Source organism: Protopterus annectens, chromosome 1.part2, assembly GCF_019279795.1.
Source record: "Protopterus annectens isolate FY-2018-M chromosome 1.part2, PAN1.0, whole genome shotgun sequence".
NCBI lineage: Eukaryota > Metazoa > Chordata > Ceratodontiformes > Protopteridae > Protopterus > Protopterus annectens.
The window spans coordinates 475,127,219-475,139,659 of NC_056727.1; positions in this window are offsets into that span (position 1 = coordinate 475,127,219).

Here is a 12,441-nt window from a genome sequence, read left to right on the forward strand (position 1 = left end):
CTGTTGTAGGTGTCTTGTAAGGTACATCCCAAATGGGGCGTTGTATTCTATGATGGGTCTAATGAGTGATGAGTAGAGAGGCACAATAACCTCTTTTGTTCTAGATGCAAACCCTTTTGTGATTAGGTGGGCCACATAGAAGGATTTTCTAACCACCTTGGCAATATGATTATCAAAGGAGAAATTATTATCTACTTGGGTCCCCAGATCCCTTATTACATTTTCTGTATTTAGGGGACTATCACCTATGTGGTAGTTCGCGGGTATTTTGTTTTTTCCAAAGGGGATGACTATGCACTTTTTGGCATTTAGCTTGAGGCCATGATTTTGACACTAGGTATCCATCTCAGTGAGACCCATCTGAAGGGTGTCTGTATCAGCCGGAGAATCAATTATGGCCCCTAGTTTGCAGTCGTCTGCGAACTTGGTCAGCCATAGTCCTCCTATTCTTGCCTGTACCTCTGAGAAGTATATACCGAACAGGGAGGGGTCCTAGGACTGAGCCCTGGGGGACGCCACTTGTAACCGGTTTAGAGTCGGACATAGAGCCTGCAACTCTCAGCATGTGAGTTCTATCCATGAGCCAGTTGGCAACCCATCTCATGACGTAGGGGTTTATGTTCAAGCTGGTGAGCTTGTCTATAAAACTAGAATTTGGAATGGTGTCGAAAGCCTTTGCGAGGTCTAGGTAGGCTGTGTGGACCTCCTTTCCTTCATCTAATGCATTGGTAACCATCTCAAAGAAGTCCACCAGGTTTAGGAGTAATGGTCTGCCCTTAACAAAACCAAACTGGGTAGGGTCCAAGGTTTGGAGGTTCCCAATTTCTCTGTTAATGAGTTCCATGATGATGCGTTCCATAGCCTTGCAGACCAGGCTAGTCAGGCTTATAGGGCAATAGTTCCTGGGGTCCGTTGTGGCTCCACCTTTGTGGAGCAGGATAACTGTTGCTGTGTGCCACTCTATGGGTACGTAGCCTGTAGAGAGGCTGACTTTGAACACTGTGTTTAGGTGAGGGGTTAGTTCATTTTGGAGCTCTTGTAAGACAGCCTGGGACCCCGTCCGGTCCCATTGAAGCTGTGTTTTTGGCTTTGGATAGGGCTGTTTTAACCTGTGCATTGGTGATTGATGGGGCCCTACATTCTTCTGGTATGCTTATGGGCCCTTTAGGGGGTGGGGGGTGAAGTTTGCACTAAACCTGTCTGCCAAAATGTTTGCAATATCAGTCGGTTCCATGTATTTTGTGCCAGTCTGCACTAACTCAGAGCAGATCTGAGAGTTTCCACTTAGGTTCTTGAAATAGCTAAAGAAAGCTTTGTGGTTATCTTTGGAGTCATTGGCAATTTTTCTTTCAAAACTAGCCTTGGATGATTTAATGAGGGATCGTAGTTTCTTGCTGATACTGATCAGGGATGTATTTCCTTCTTGGGAATTTACTCTTTTCTGTACTAGTTTCCTCCTTCTGTTGTATAGCTTGTTTATGGCAGGGGTCCACCAGACTGGTTTCCTTTTCTTGGAGGAGTGAGTCTTGGTTTTACTTGGGATAGCATGATCTATGCATTCCTGCATATGCTCATAGAGTGCCTTTGTAAAGGTTTCAGCAGCATGGACAGCATTGTCCTTTAGCATGGGGGCTGTGAACCTTTCCACTTTGGTCTTAAGTAACGTGAAGTTTGCTTTTGAAAAGTTTTTCATGGTGGCTTCCTTGATTGGGGATGGGGGTGGAATGTGGATATCCACAGTGTTTAGTCTATGGTCTGATCTAACCAGCGAGGGGTTGACCTCCGGTGTGGAACACCGGTCGCCTATGTTGGTGATGACCAGGTCCAATATGTTGTTCCCTCTGGTGGGGATGTTGACCAGTTGATCCAGGGCATTCGGGTTTATAAATTCTGGGAAGCATTGGGCAAGGGAGTTAGTACTTGAGTAGTTCTTCCAGTTTATGTTTGGGTAATTGAAATCACCCAGTATTAAGGTGTTTGGTAGGACCTTCATATTTCCCAGTGTCTCCAGAAATGTGGAATGGGGGTCCTGGGCCATGGTGGGTGATCGGTAGCAAGCTACAATTTGTATTGCAGTTTTGCCCATTGTTAGTTGCACATGAATGATCTCTGATGCATTGTGCTGCGCCACTAACCTGGAGGTGTGGGTATCCCTGATGAATAAGGATACATCCCCGCCTTTTGTGTTTTGGTCCTGGTTCTGTGGCCAAATGGTATGGTATGAGTTATAACCTATTAGTGCTAGGGTGCTCTCAGGAGCCTTAAACCAGGTTTCTGTTACTGCACAGATGTCGATGTTCTCCATACTGAGGAGTGCCTCGAGTGCGTGCATTTTGAGGTTTAGACTTCTGGCGTTGAGTAGCATTACCCTCAGTTTTTGGTTACTTGTGCTTTTTATGGTGGTGGGCTTGTCTTTTGAGCCTTGCCTAAAAAAGGCACTATGGGGATGGCAAGAGCCTTGGCCAGTATTCGAAGCTTAAGGGTGACAGGTGCAAGCCATCTCTTGTGAAGCAACGTGGCTTGTCGAGCATGTCATCGCAGGCGGACAGATACTGGATCCCCTTTGAATGACACCAGAAACTTAGGCAATTGTTGAAATTGATCATTTTTTCTTTATACTGTGGATTCATAATTGGTGAGGGCAGGATGCTACTCAGGGTCAGGGTCATACAGGCCTGGGCTACATGATCAGAGAGCTCTACCATGTCTCTTTTCATGTAGTCCAGGGAGGTACATCTCAGGTCATTTACACCAACATGGACAATGACAGAGTTGTATTTGTACTTGTTCTGGAGTGACCTGAGTGCTTGTGTTATGTGACGGATCCTGCCACCCGACAGGCAGCTAACTGTAACCTTCTCCTTGTCCAGCCTAGTTAGTGGGACATCAGTGTGCCTGACTATAGAGTTGCCTATTACTAGTGTGTTGGGTATTTTATTTTGTGTTAAGCGCTGTGATTGCGTGGCACACTGATTATGTGAAGTATGTGTTTCATGGTTGGTGATGGGGTGTGGGGATGTCTGCTTTGGAGGTCTTTGTTGCTTTTGCAGATTTTTATTTAGAGCCTCCGAGTATGTTTTCATGTATTCATGTGTGTTATTTGCCAGTGTTGGTTTATTACGTGTATGTGAGACTGGTGGTGTTTTGCAACTATTACCCTTCTCCTCTTGACTGTTAGTTCCAGTCTTGGGTTGAGAGAGCTTTTCCTCCAGTTTGGCTGTATAATTGCATCTCTTGCATATATTAGTGTTTCGTGGTAGGAGGAGAGGGTTGTCTGTGTACATGAGGCAGTTGTAACATTGCCTCAGTATGCACAGATTCACCAGTTGGCTGGAGAGTACACCGGAAACTGCCCTTTGGACATGCCTGAATAGGTAGAGTAAGTTTTTTCTGATTGGCTGGTGGGGACGAATAGAGAGCCTTGTCCTTCTGGACAGTATAGGGGGGGTCTAGTGCTAGAGTTAATTAGTGCTTACTATGATCCCAGTGTTGAAAATTCGGGTCGCAACTTTAGTTCACTAAATTAACGCCCATTTTACCACGTCACTCCCATTCCCACCCACAGTTCATTTTCTATTAAACATCCGGTATACCTTTGATTTCAATCTGAGTTTGGCTCCCAGTGTCAGCTACAGTTAGCTTTTACGTTCCTACCTTGACTTGCTCATTCTAAGTTATTGTAATGCTTGTTTTTTTTTTAGTTAAGTAATTTTTTTTATATTTGCTGATATACTTCCTCTATCTGCATAAACGGTCGCTCGTTTTACACTTTTGATAACACCAAAAATTGCCGTTTACGAGCGATCTCTGCGGTTCCCTCTTGCAGTTTGGTTTCAGTACACACCCTTGTTGTTCCAGCAACTTTCTAATTTTGTAAAGTCAGTATTTTATATCTCTGCCTATTTGTTTTGTTATCCTAGCTGTTTTGTTCCCTCCGTGATTTTATGTTTTGTCTTTGATTTCTTCCTCTAAGAGGCTGAGACCTATATCAGCAGCAGATGGGCTGCCGAATCAGTGCACCAGTAAAAAATATTTTAAATCATCCCGATGTCTTGCTGGTATTGGCGGAGAACAACTGTCTGCTTTTTTTAAAGGGGGATAAGTACAGACTGCCCCTATTTTTGTTCCCTACGTTATTTAGGTTATGTCCGTATTTCTTGCTGTAAGCGGCTGAGCGGTATATCAGCAGCCAAAGGGCTGCTGAATCAGTACACCGGCAGTAAGAGGTGAAAGCAAATGGACAGAGAGTTCTTGCAGTTTACCAACAGCTCCTTATAATCAAAGTTTACATTTTAGAACGATCGGTCTTTGTGGTTCATTTCTATAGTAACCGCAAAGAACGATCGTTTTAAAAAGCAAACTTTTAGTGTCGGGATCAGTTGGTAAGCACTTCCAAGCAAAACATCACGCTACCTGTTCCTGGTCTTTACTTCTTCCTTCCTTTTTTTAGTTAAAGGGAGAGTTTCAAAGATAGTGTGCTCTGACAACATACTTTTTTAACTCTAATAAGTACTTTACATTATAAAAGACACATATACTTCATACTAGTTGCATGTTTTTCTGCATTTTGTTAATTTTTAACATTTCAGTTTTTCAGTGCGTCCCGCTCTCAATTTTTTCAAATAGTACCTCCCACAAGTCTGCATCATCCTTCTTTTCTACTCCCTGCCCCTTCACTACTTTGCATATGTCGTTTTTGACAGGTCCAGGATTGTTTAGATTCCCCTGAAAAAACAAGTCCCTTCGATAAAGTTTCGATCCTAAAATGGGAGGGAGGAATCCGTTAACTGTAAGGAATAGAGTTGAAGGACTTTCTAGTCTATTTTCATATTTCTTCTATGTTGCGAAATCTTCTTGGTCTGCAGCCACTGAATGCTGCAGGTGTCAACGGGTGTAAATATATATATAAAACTAGCATTACTGATTCACTATAACGCTCGGTTCTGACTAGGCAAGTGAAAAATATGGGTTTTACACTGACGTGCCTTTTCTTATCAGGAAGAAGCACGAAACTCAAATTACTCACATTACATCGTTAAAAGGCAAGTTATCTGTATTTTTTTTTTTTTTCTGGGGGGGGAGGGGGTAGCTTACAGTAATCCTTTGCAATTTACTAAATAATAAATAAATACAAAAATATTTAGCACGGGGCAATTTAATACCGTGGGTTTTGTGTCATAGTCAAAGGTCTGAACAGTTAAAAAGTGCAAAACTGTGTGCGAAAATTACAAAAACAATATTAGTTCAATAAAAGATATTATGTATCACATCATCTCTCAGTTCCAGTACTAGAGGAGACTGGATATGATGGAATGAGCAACAAAAGGAATTAATGCCAAAATAGCAAACTTGTAATCTGTTAAGCTGATTGCTTATACACATTTTGGGGGGGCAGCAAATGGATGTCCCTGAGATATACCTTTGCATTTGGTACCTGTATATAATACACTATGTGTTAATCACCTTTTCAGAGTTCTTATTAAGTTTCACAGAATTAAAACAGGGTAGTTTTGTACAAAATGCATTTAGTATTGCTATTCTGTTCTTGGATATTTCATTACTAAAAGCTGCTGAACCTCTCATCAAAAAAATATTTCTGTCACATATAGAGTTTTGTTGATACCAAGTTTGCAATCACAAACTGTTTTGGCTGGTGAAGTATGTACAAGTTTTTTGCTCATGATGAAATGGCAGCTCAGGAAAAAATATAGTGTGGACAGGTGAGGTACTGCATAACTCAGCCTGTAAGTCCATTGAGCTTCACTAATGGAAACACAATAATATGGCATGCTAGACTATTCAAGTGAAATGCCCATGAAACCCTGTGATTGTCACCTGTGCATAAATGCCATATGAGACTCCTTTGAGCCTTCTTTACAATAATCTTAAACAACGAAATGGGGATTCTAAGGTATAAAATACATCTAAGGCTGCTAGTTAAACTGAAAAAGGTTTTATTCAAACTCAATGCAGGATTAGCCATTAACCAACTGTTCCACTTGTACATGGAGCTTCGGTGATGCCACACTTCTAGTCACAAAATGGTACATTGTTTGGTGACGTATACAGGACTATTACTTCTGATGCAGTGCCAGCACAGTAAAAATATATCTGGGTCAGTGCTGCAAATTCCTGTCTAAAAATAACTTGTATCTCTACGTAAAACTAAATATGTATACTATATTGTGAGCAGCCTGACATTCTAATGTCCATGCAGGTCTACTGGTGGAGCTTAACACCACTGGGTAATGACTATTTCTAAGTGAAAATATATATAAAAATTATAATGTTAGAGTGAAAACTTGAAAGACAAAAAGAGATGTGTATTTTCACTGTATTTCCACAACACAACAAATACCATTTTTTACATACTATCTCAGAGGAGTGTCCTCTTTCTGATTGTGTAAACTTCCGTTGGCTGTATAAAAGCAGTGTGGATATTTTTTTTCACACACATCCCCCCAACACACAAACTGCACCTAAAAAGTCTGATGAATAACTGTATAACTGTGATCAATTGACAACAGTGTGTGTGTGTGTGTGTGTGTGTGTGTGTGTGTGTGTGTGTGTGTGTGTGTCTATGTATGTATCTATCAAAATGTGTGTGTGTGTGTGTGTGTATATGTATAGTTGTGTGTCTGTGTGTGTGCGCATGTATGTGTATTTATGTATATGTGTGTATATATCTATGTGTATAAATATTATATATATATATACATATGTGTGTGTGTGTATTTATATATATATATATATATATATATATATATATATATATGTGCGTGTGTAGTGTATATACTGTGTATGTATGTGTGTATGTATATATATATATATATATATATATATATATATATATATATATATATATATATATATATATATGTGTGTATAGAGAGAGAAAGAGAGATAATGCATGTGAGTGAGTGAGTGTGTGTGTGTGTGTGTGTGTGTGTGTGTGTGTGTGTGTGTGTGTGTGTGTGTGTGTGTAGGATCATAGGAGATTATTAGGCTATCGACCCGGAGGTCATTTTATGCCTAGCTGTTTCAAACCAATGTATTACCATAGAAGTACTTGTCAATACCCAAGATTGCATTTAATGATGACTACCCATGTCCAGGAGGGTTAGTAGCCTGTTCCAAAGATGTGGCAGTCAATGGGAGATAAATTTGTCCCTCAAGCATGTCCTATTTAAGTCACAGACCATATTTAAGTCCCTAGAATGGATAACCCTAGACCCATGTGATTTACGGATATGCAGTAAGTTCATTAGGTTTGGTTCTTGGGTTACTCTGTAGGCCAGGCATAAGTCTCCCTTGTCTATACAATAGGGAGTATAGTCACAAGGATGTTAATCAGTTTGTGTAAGGCACATGCTGGAGGCCCTTGATCTTATGTTAGAAACCTCTGGGGTCTCTCTAATTGCTGTAGGTGTGTAATACAGTACTTACTGAATGGGGTGTTGTATTCAATTATGGGACAGATATGTGCCGAGTATAGGGGGATTATAACTTATTTTGCTCTCGAGGCAATGATTTACTAATCAAGTGAGCTATGTGGAAATCTTTCTTTACAATGGTAAACATGTGGTGGTCGAAGTTAAGGTCACGGTCAACCTGTGATCCCAGGTCCCTTATCACTTCATGGGTACTTAGGGTATTGTTGTTTTGATGGTGTGAAGGGACACTGTTTGTGCCAAAGGGAATGATGATGCATTTCTTTGTATTCAGTTTAAGACCATGACTAATAAACCAGTCACTGGTCTGTTTGAGATGCTCCTGTTTATACTGACATTATTTGGGCATTCAATGATTGCACCTAGTTTGCAGTCATCTGCATACTTGGTCAGCCACAACCCTTTAGGTTTGACCTGAACCTCTGAGAAGTATATACCAAACAGTAGGGGGCCCATCACTGACCCCTGTGGCACCCTGCTGGTAACAGGTCTGCTGGTTAATGTGGAGTCACCCACTTTGCTAGTGTGTGTCCGGTTTGTGAGCCAGTTGGCAACCCATCTTACAACAAAGGGGTTTATATTCAGTTTGCTAAGTTTATCGGTAATGCCTAAATGTGGGATTGTGTGAAAGCCTTTGCCAAGTCTAGGTATGCTGTGTGCATGGATTTGCCCTCATCAATGGCCTTGGTCACACTTTCAAAGGAATTCACCAGATTTAACAGGAAAGATATGTCCTTCACGAAGCCGAATTGGGTAGGATCTAGGGTTAGGAGGCCACTTATGTCTTTCAATAATGATACATTCCATGGCCTTACAGATGAGGCTGGTCAGGTTTATGGGTCTGTAATTCCCTGGGTGCATTGCTAGGCCACCCTCATAGAGGGAAGTACTCTAGCTGTTTTCCATTCCTCAGGAACAAAGCCTGTGGTTAGGCTATGATTGAAAAGGGTACTTAGTGGTGATGCTAGTTCATGTTTTACTCTGTTTAGAAAACAACCTGGGATGTCATCTGGTCCCATAGAGGCCATATTCTTTGCGTTGGACAAGGCTTTGAGTACCTGCTCTTCAGATATGTAAGGTGGGGGAGGGTTGGGGGAGGCTTGTTGTAAGTTAGGAGGAGATGAGGGAGTGAAATTTTCATCAAACCTATCAGCTAGTGGGTTTGCTTTCTCTGTGGTGTCAGTGTGTGTGGTACCATTGGCCACCACTTGTGCACATGCATAAGTCTTACCCTTTAGAATATGTACATAGCTGTAAAAGGCATTATGTTATCCTTGGCAGTACTTGCTAGGTTTTTCTCAAAGGAGCTCTTGGAGGATTTGACAAGTTGTCTTATTTGCCTGTTAAGGGTGATGGGGGTGCTTTTCCATTGTTGGGTCCTTGTATTTGTTTTCTTTGACAGCAACATTGTGTGTTTATTGTAAAGTTTGTTGATGCTGGAAGTCCACCATGATAGCCCGATTTTACTTGGAGCTCTGGCTTTTATTCTACCTGATACACTTATGCAAGTGATTGTACATGGCTTTAGTGTAAGCGTTGGCTTAGTTATCATATATATATATATATATATATATATATATATATATATATATATATATATATATATATATATATATATGTGTGTGTGTATATATATATATATAAATATATATACACACATATATATATATATGCATACATATACATATATATATATGTATATATATATATATATATATATATATATATATATATATATATATATATATATACACACACACACACATATATATATATATATATATATATATATATATATATATATATATATATATATACACACACACACACATATATATATATATATATATATATATATATATATATATATTAATATATATTAAAGCCAACTTTGCTCCCTGGATAAACAAAGATACTATCTCCCTCATGCAGAAGAAAGACAACACATGGAAAACCTGGACTAAACTCAGAACCTCTTCTAGTCTCCAGCACTATGGGGAACTTCAAAATACCACAAAAAAAACAAGTCACACATGACAAAAAAAAAAATTATCTTAACCCACATAGAAGCCCCCACTATAACCCTAAAGAATTCTGGAGTACCAATAATAAGCTCTTACATCCAGGAAACCCATCTCCTCCTAACCCATCCCCAAACAGCTCTCCTCTTGAAACTGCCACTCTTCTGATCTCCTTCATAGACTTCATACAAAACCTAACCAACCAAACAAGGATCCCTACCTTCACACCCCTACCCCACCCTCCCACAAAACTCCTTTCTCAGTCAAGCCAGCCCCACATTCCATTATCAGATCTCTACTATATAAACTTAAACCCTGCTCCCCTTCTGCTGACAACCTGCCACCTCTTTACCTCAAACTTGTAGACCCCTTTATTGCCTATCCAGTCTCCATACTTATGAACCGATCAGTTCAGGAAAATGTTGTCCCTGACATCTAGGAAAAGTAACTCCACTGATGCCTCAGATTTCAGGCCTATTGCTATTCTATCCCCTATTGCTATTCTATCCCTTCTTTCAAAGATTCTTGAAAAATGTTGGTTGTATACATAAAATGTATACATAACAAATGTATACATAAACAGCTCATTTCACACCTCATTCAGGAAAATCTCCGCAGCCTGACAACATGGTTTCCGTCCTCATCATAGCACAACTACCGCATTACTATCCTTTACTCATTCTATCTCTACATCTTGCAATAACAAATTAGTGTCATTCCTCTTTCTTGACCTCTCTAAGGCTTTTGACATTGTCTCACAGCCTCCTACTCTCCAAACTTGTTTTCTTCAATCTCACAAACTCTACTCTCAGCTGGTTCTCTTCTTACCTGTCAAACAGAGTTCAATCTGTCAAATGGTTCTCTGTCACTTCCTTTCCTTCCCATTCAAACTGGTGTCCCCCAAGGCTCCATCCTGGGTTCACTGTTATTCAGCATCTTTACTAGTAATCTCTTCCAATCCTGCCCCCACTCCACAGTCATACAATACGCAGACAGCTCCACCCTCATCACTACCTCTGACATTCTGCTTCACCTACTCACCCTCACTCAAGACACCCTGCACTCAGTTGAAAGTTGGCTCACAACCAACCAACTCCTACTTAACTCTAATAAAACTAAACTACTTCTATTTCTCCCCAAACCCCTCCAACACATCAAATCCACCTTCTCTGTCTCTTCTGCAAACAACAAAGCTATTAAGGTTGAATCTCACACTACACTTCTCAGAGTTTATATAGATGATGAACTTAAGTTTGACATCCACATCAATAATTGCACCAAAAAGACACACCAAAACCTAGGATTGCTTTACAGAAATAAAAAATTCTTAACACAAGAATTCGAATTGTCACGAGCCCAAGCCTACCTACTATATGCCCCCACAATCTTTACTAACCTCCAAAAAATATGTCAACCAAACTTGAACTTACATACAATAAAATAGTAAGATTTGCCACTAATCTCCCATATCAGTGTCATCACTGCTTCTCCTTAGAAAGGCTTCACTGGCTGGAATGCCAAATATTTTAATAGTAGTTTTTAATATTTGAAACATTATATACACCTGGTCGTTCGGAGATTCCCTCTCCGCTATATACTTGGCTTTCATTGCTACACAGTAAACATCTCGAATATAATTGGGCAGAGTATATATTCAGCACTAAAGAGAAGGTATATAATAAGATCAGTATTTTATTTTATTTTATCAATATGAATTTTCACGTTCTTTCATACATAGTTTTAGTATTGAAAGTTATTAGTGAGAAATGCTATCTCACATTAACGAAATGAATATAAGACTTGTTTTCATTTCATTTTACTAACTAAGTATTACAGAATGCAGTTGATGCTATACAGCTTTAAGTAAATTGATGATTTAAGAATTAAATGATGTAATTAATTGATGAATTAATTAAATATTGTTGCTGCTAGATATATAAGGCATGGATTACTACAATATCTTAAACCTGTCTGAAGAAGCGTGCATTGGAAGTACGCGAAAGCGCTCATTCCTTTGGATTTTATATGAAATAAAAGTTTCAATATCGTTCGTGGTGGTGGTCTACCTTCTTTACTTGATTGTCGCTGGTTTTTTGTGGTCGACCAACTTTGAGGGAAAGGTGTGCTTTTTGTTTGGAACTGTTTTTGCTGTTGGCTGTTCACCTATTCCCTACACGATGGATAATTCAGCTGTCGAACTTGATTATCATCCTGAAAGAATTATGTCGAATTCTAAATGGATTCATTTAACGGAGCAGAGATCTAATCCGTTACTGAATATGGACTTATCCATACAATCTAATATAATGGAAACAGGTACTGTAAACCTACTCAATGACTTTAATCCATTATATAAAGAACTGGAAAATGATTTATATAAACAATTCAGACTGATGTGGCAACGCCGTCACTTAGAGGCATGCCTTCATCATAAAGTAGTACCCAGGGGAATGAGGGTGCTTTGCATGCCCTCCTACGGCAATAGCCACCCCGTGCTCCTTAAGAACTGGCAAAAAATGAACATTGAGCTTGGTTTCAAATATATTCAACTAATTATTGACTATTTTCAACCAATAGAAAACAAATTATCAGCCAAAACTGATTCATTATACAAAGACATAAGTAAGAGATTTAAAGGGGAAATATTTGCCAGTAAAATTGACAGTCTTATCAATCAAGTTAGTGCTTATGGAGAACGTCTACAAGTAGTTAAACTACGTAAATTACAGAGAGATGTACAAGACTTCGCAAATGGCCAGGTCTTTGTATGGCCAAGATACAATCAGAGAGAAGGACAACAACGAACCGAAAGGGTTGAAGGAAGAGTAAGAGGATCGGTTAGTGAGAGAGAAGACCAAGCCCCTTTAACAGACTTAGCCATGTCCTGTGACATAAGCACGGTAGACGCAACGAGTGGTCACAGAATCAACACAGATGATAGCACACCACCACCCAACCAGCTAGCACTG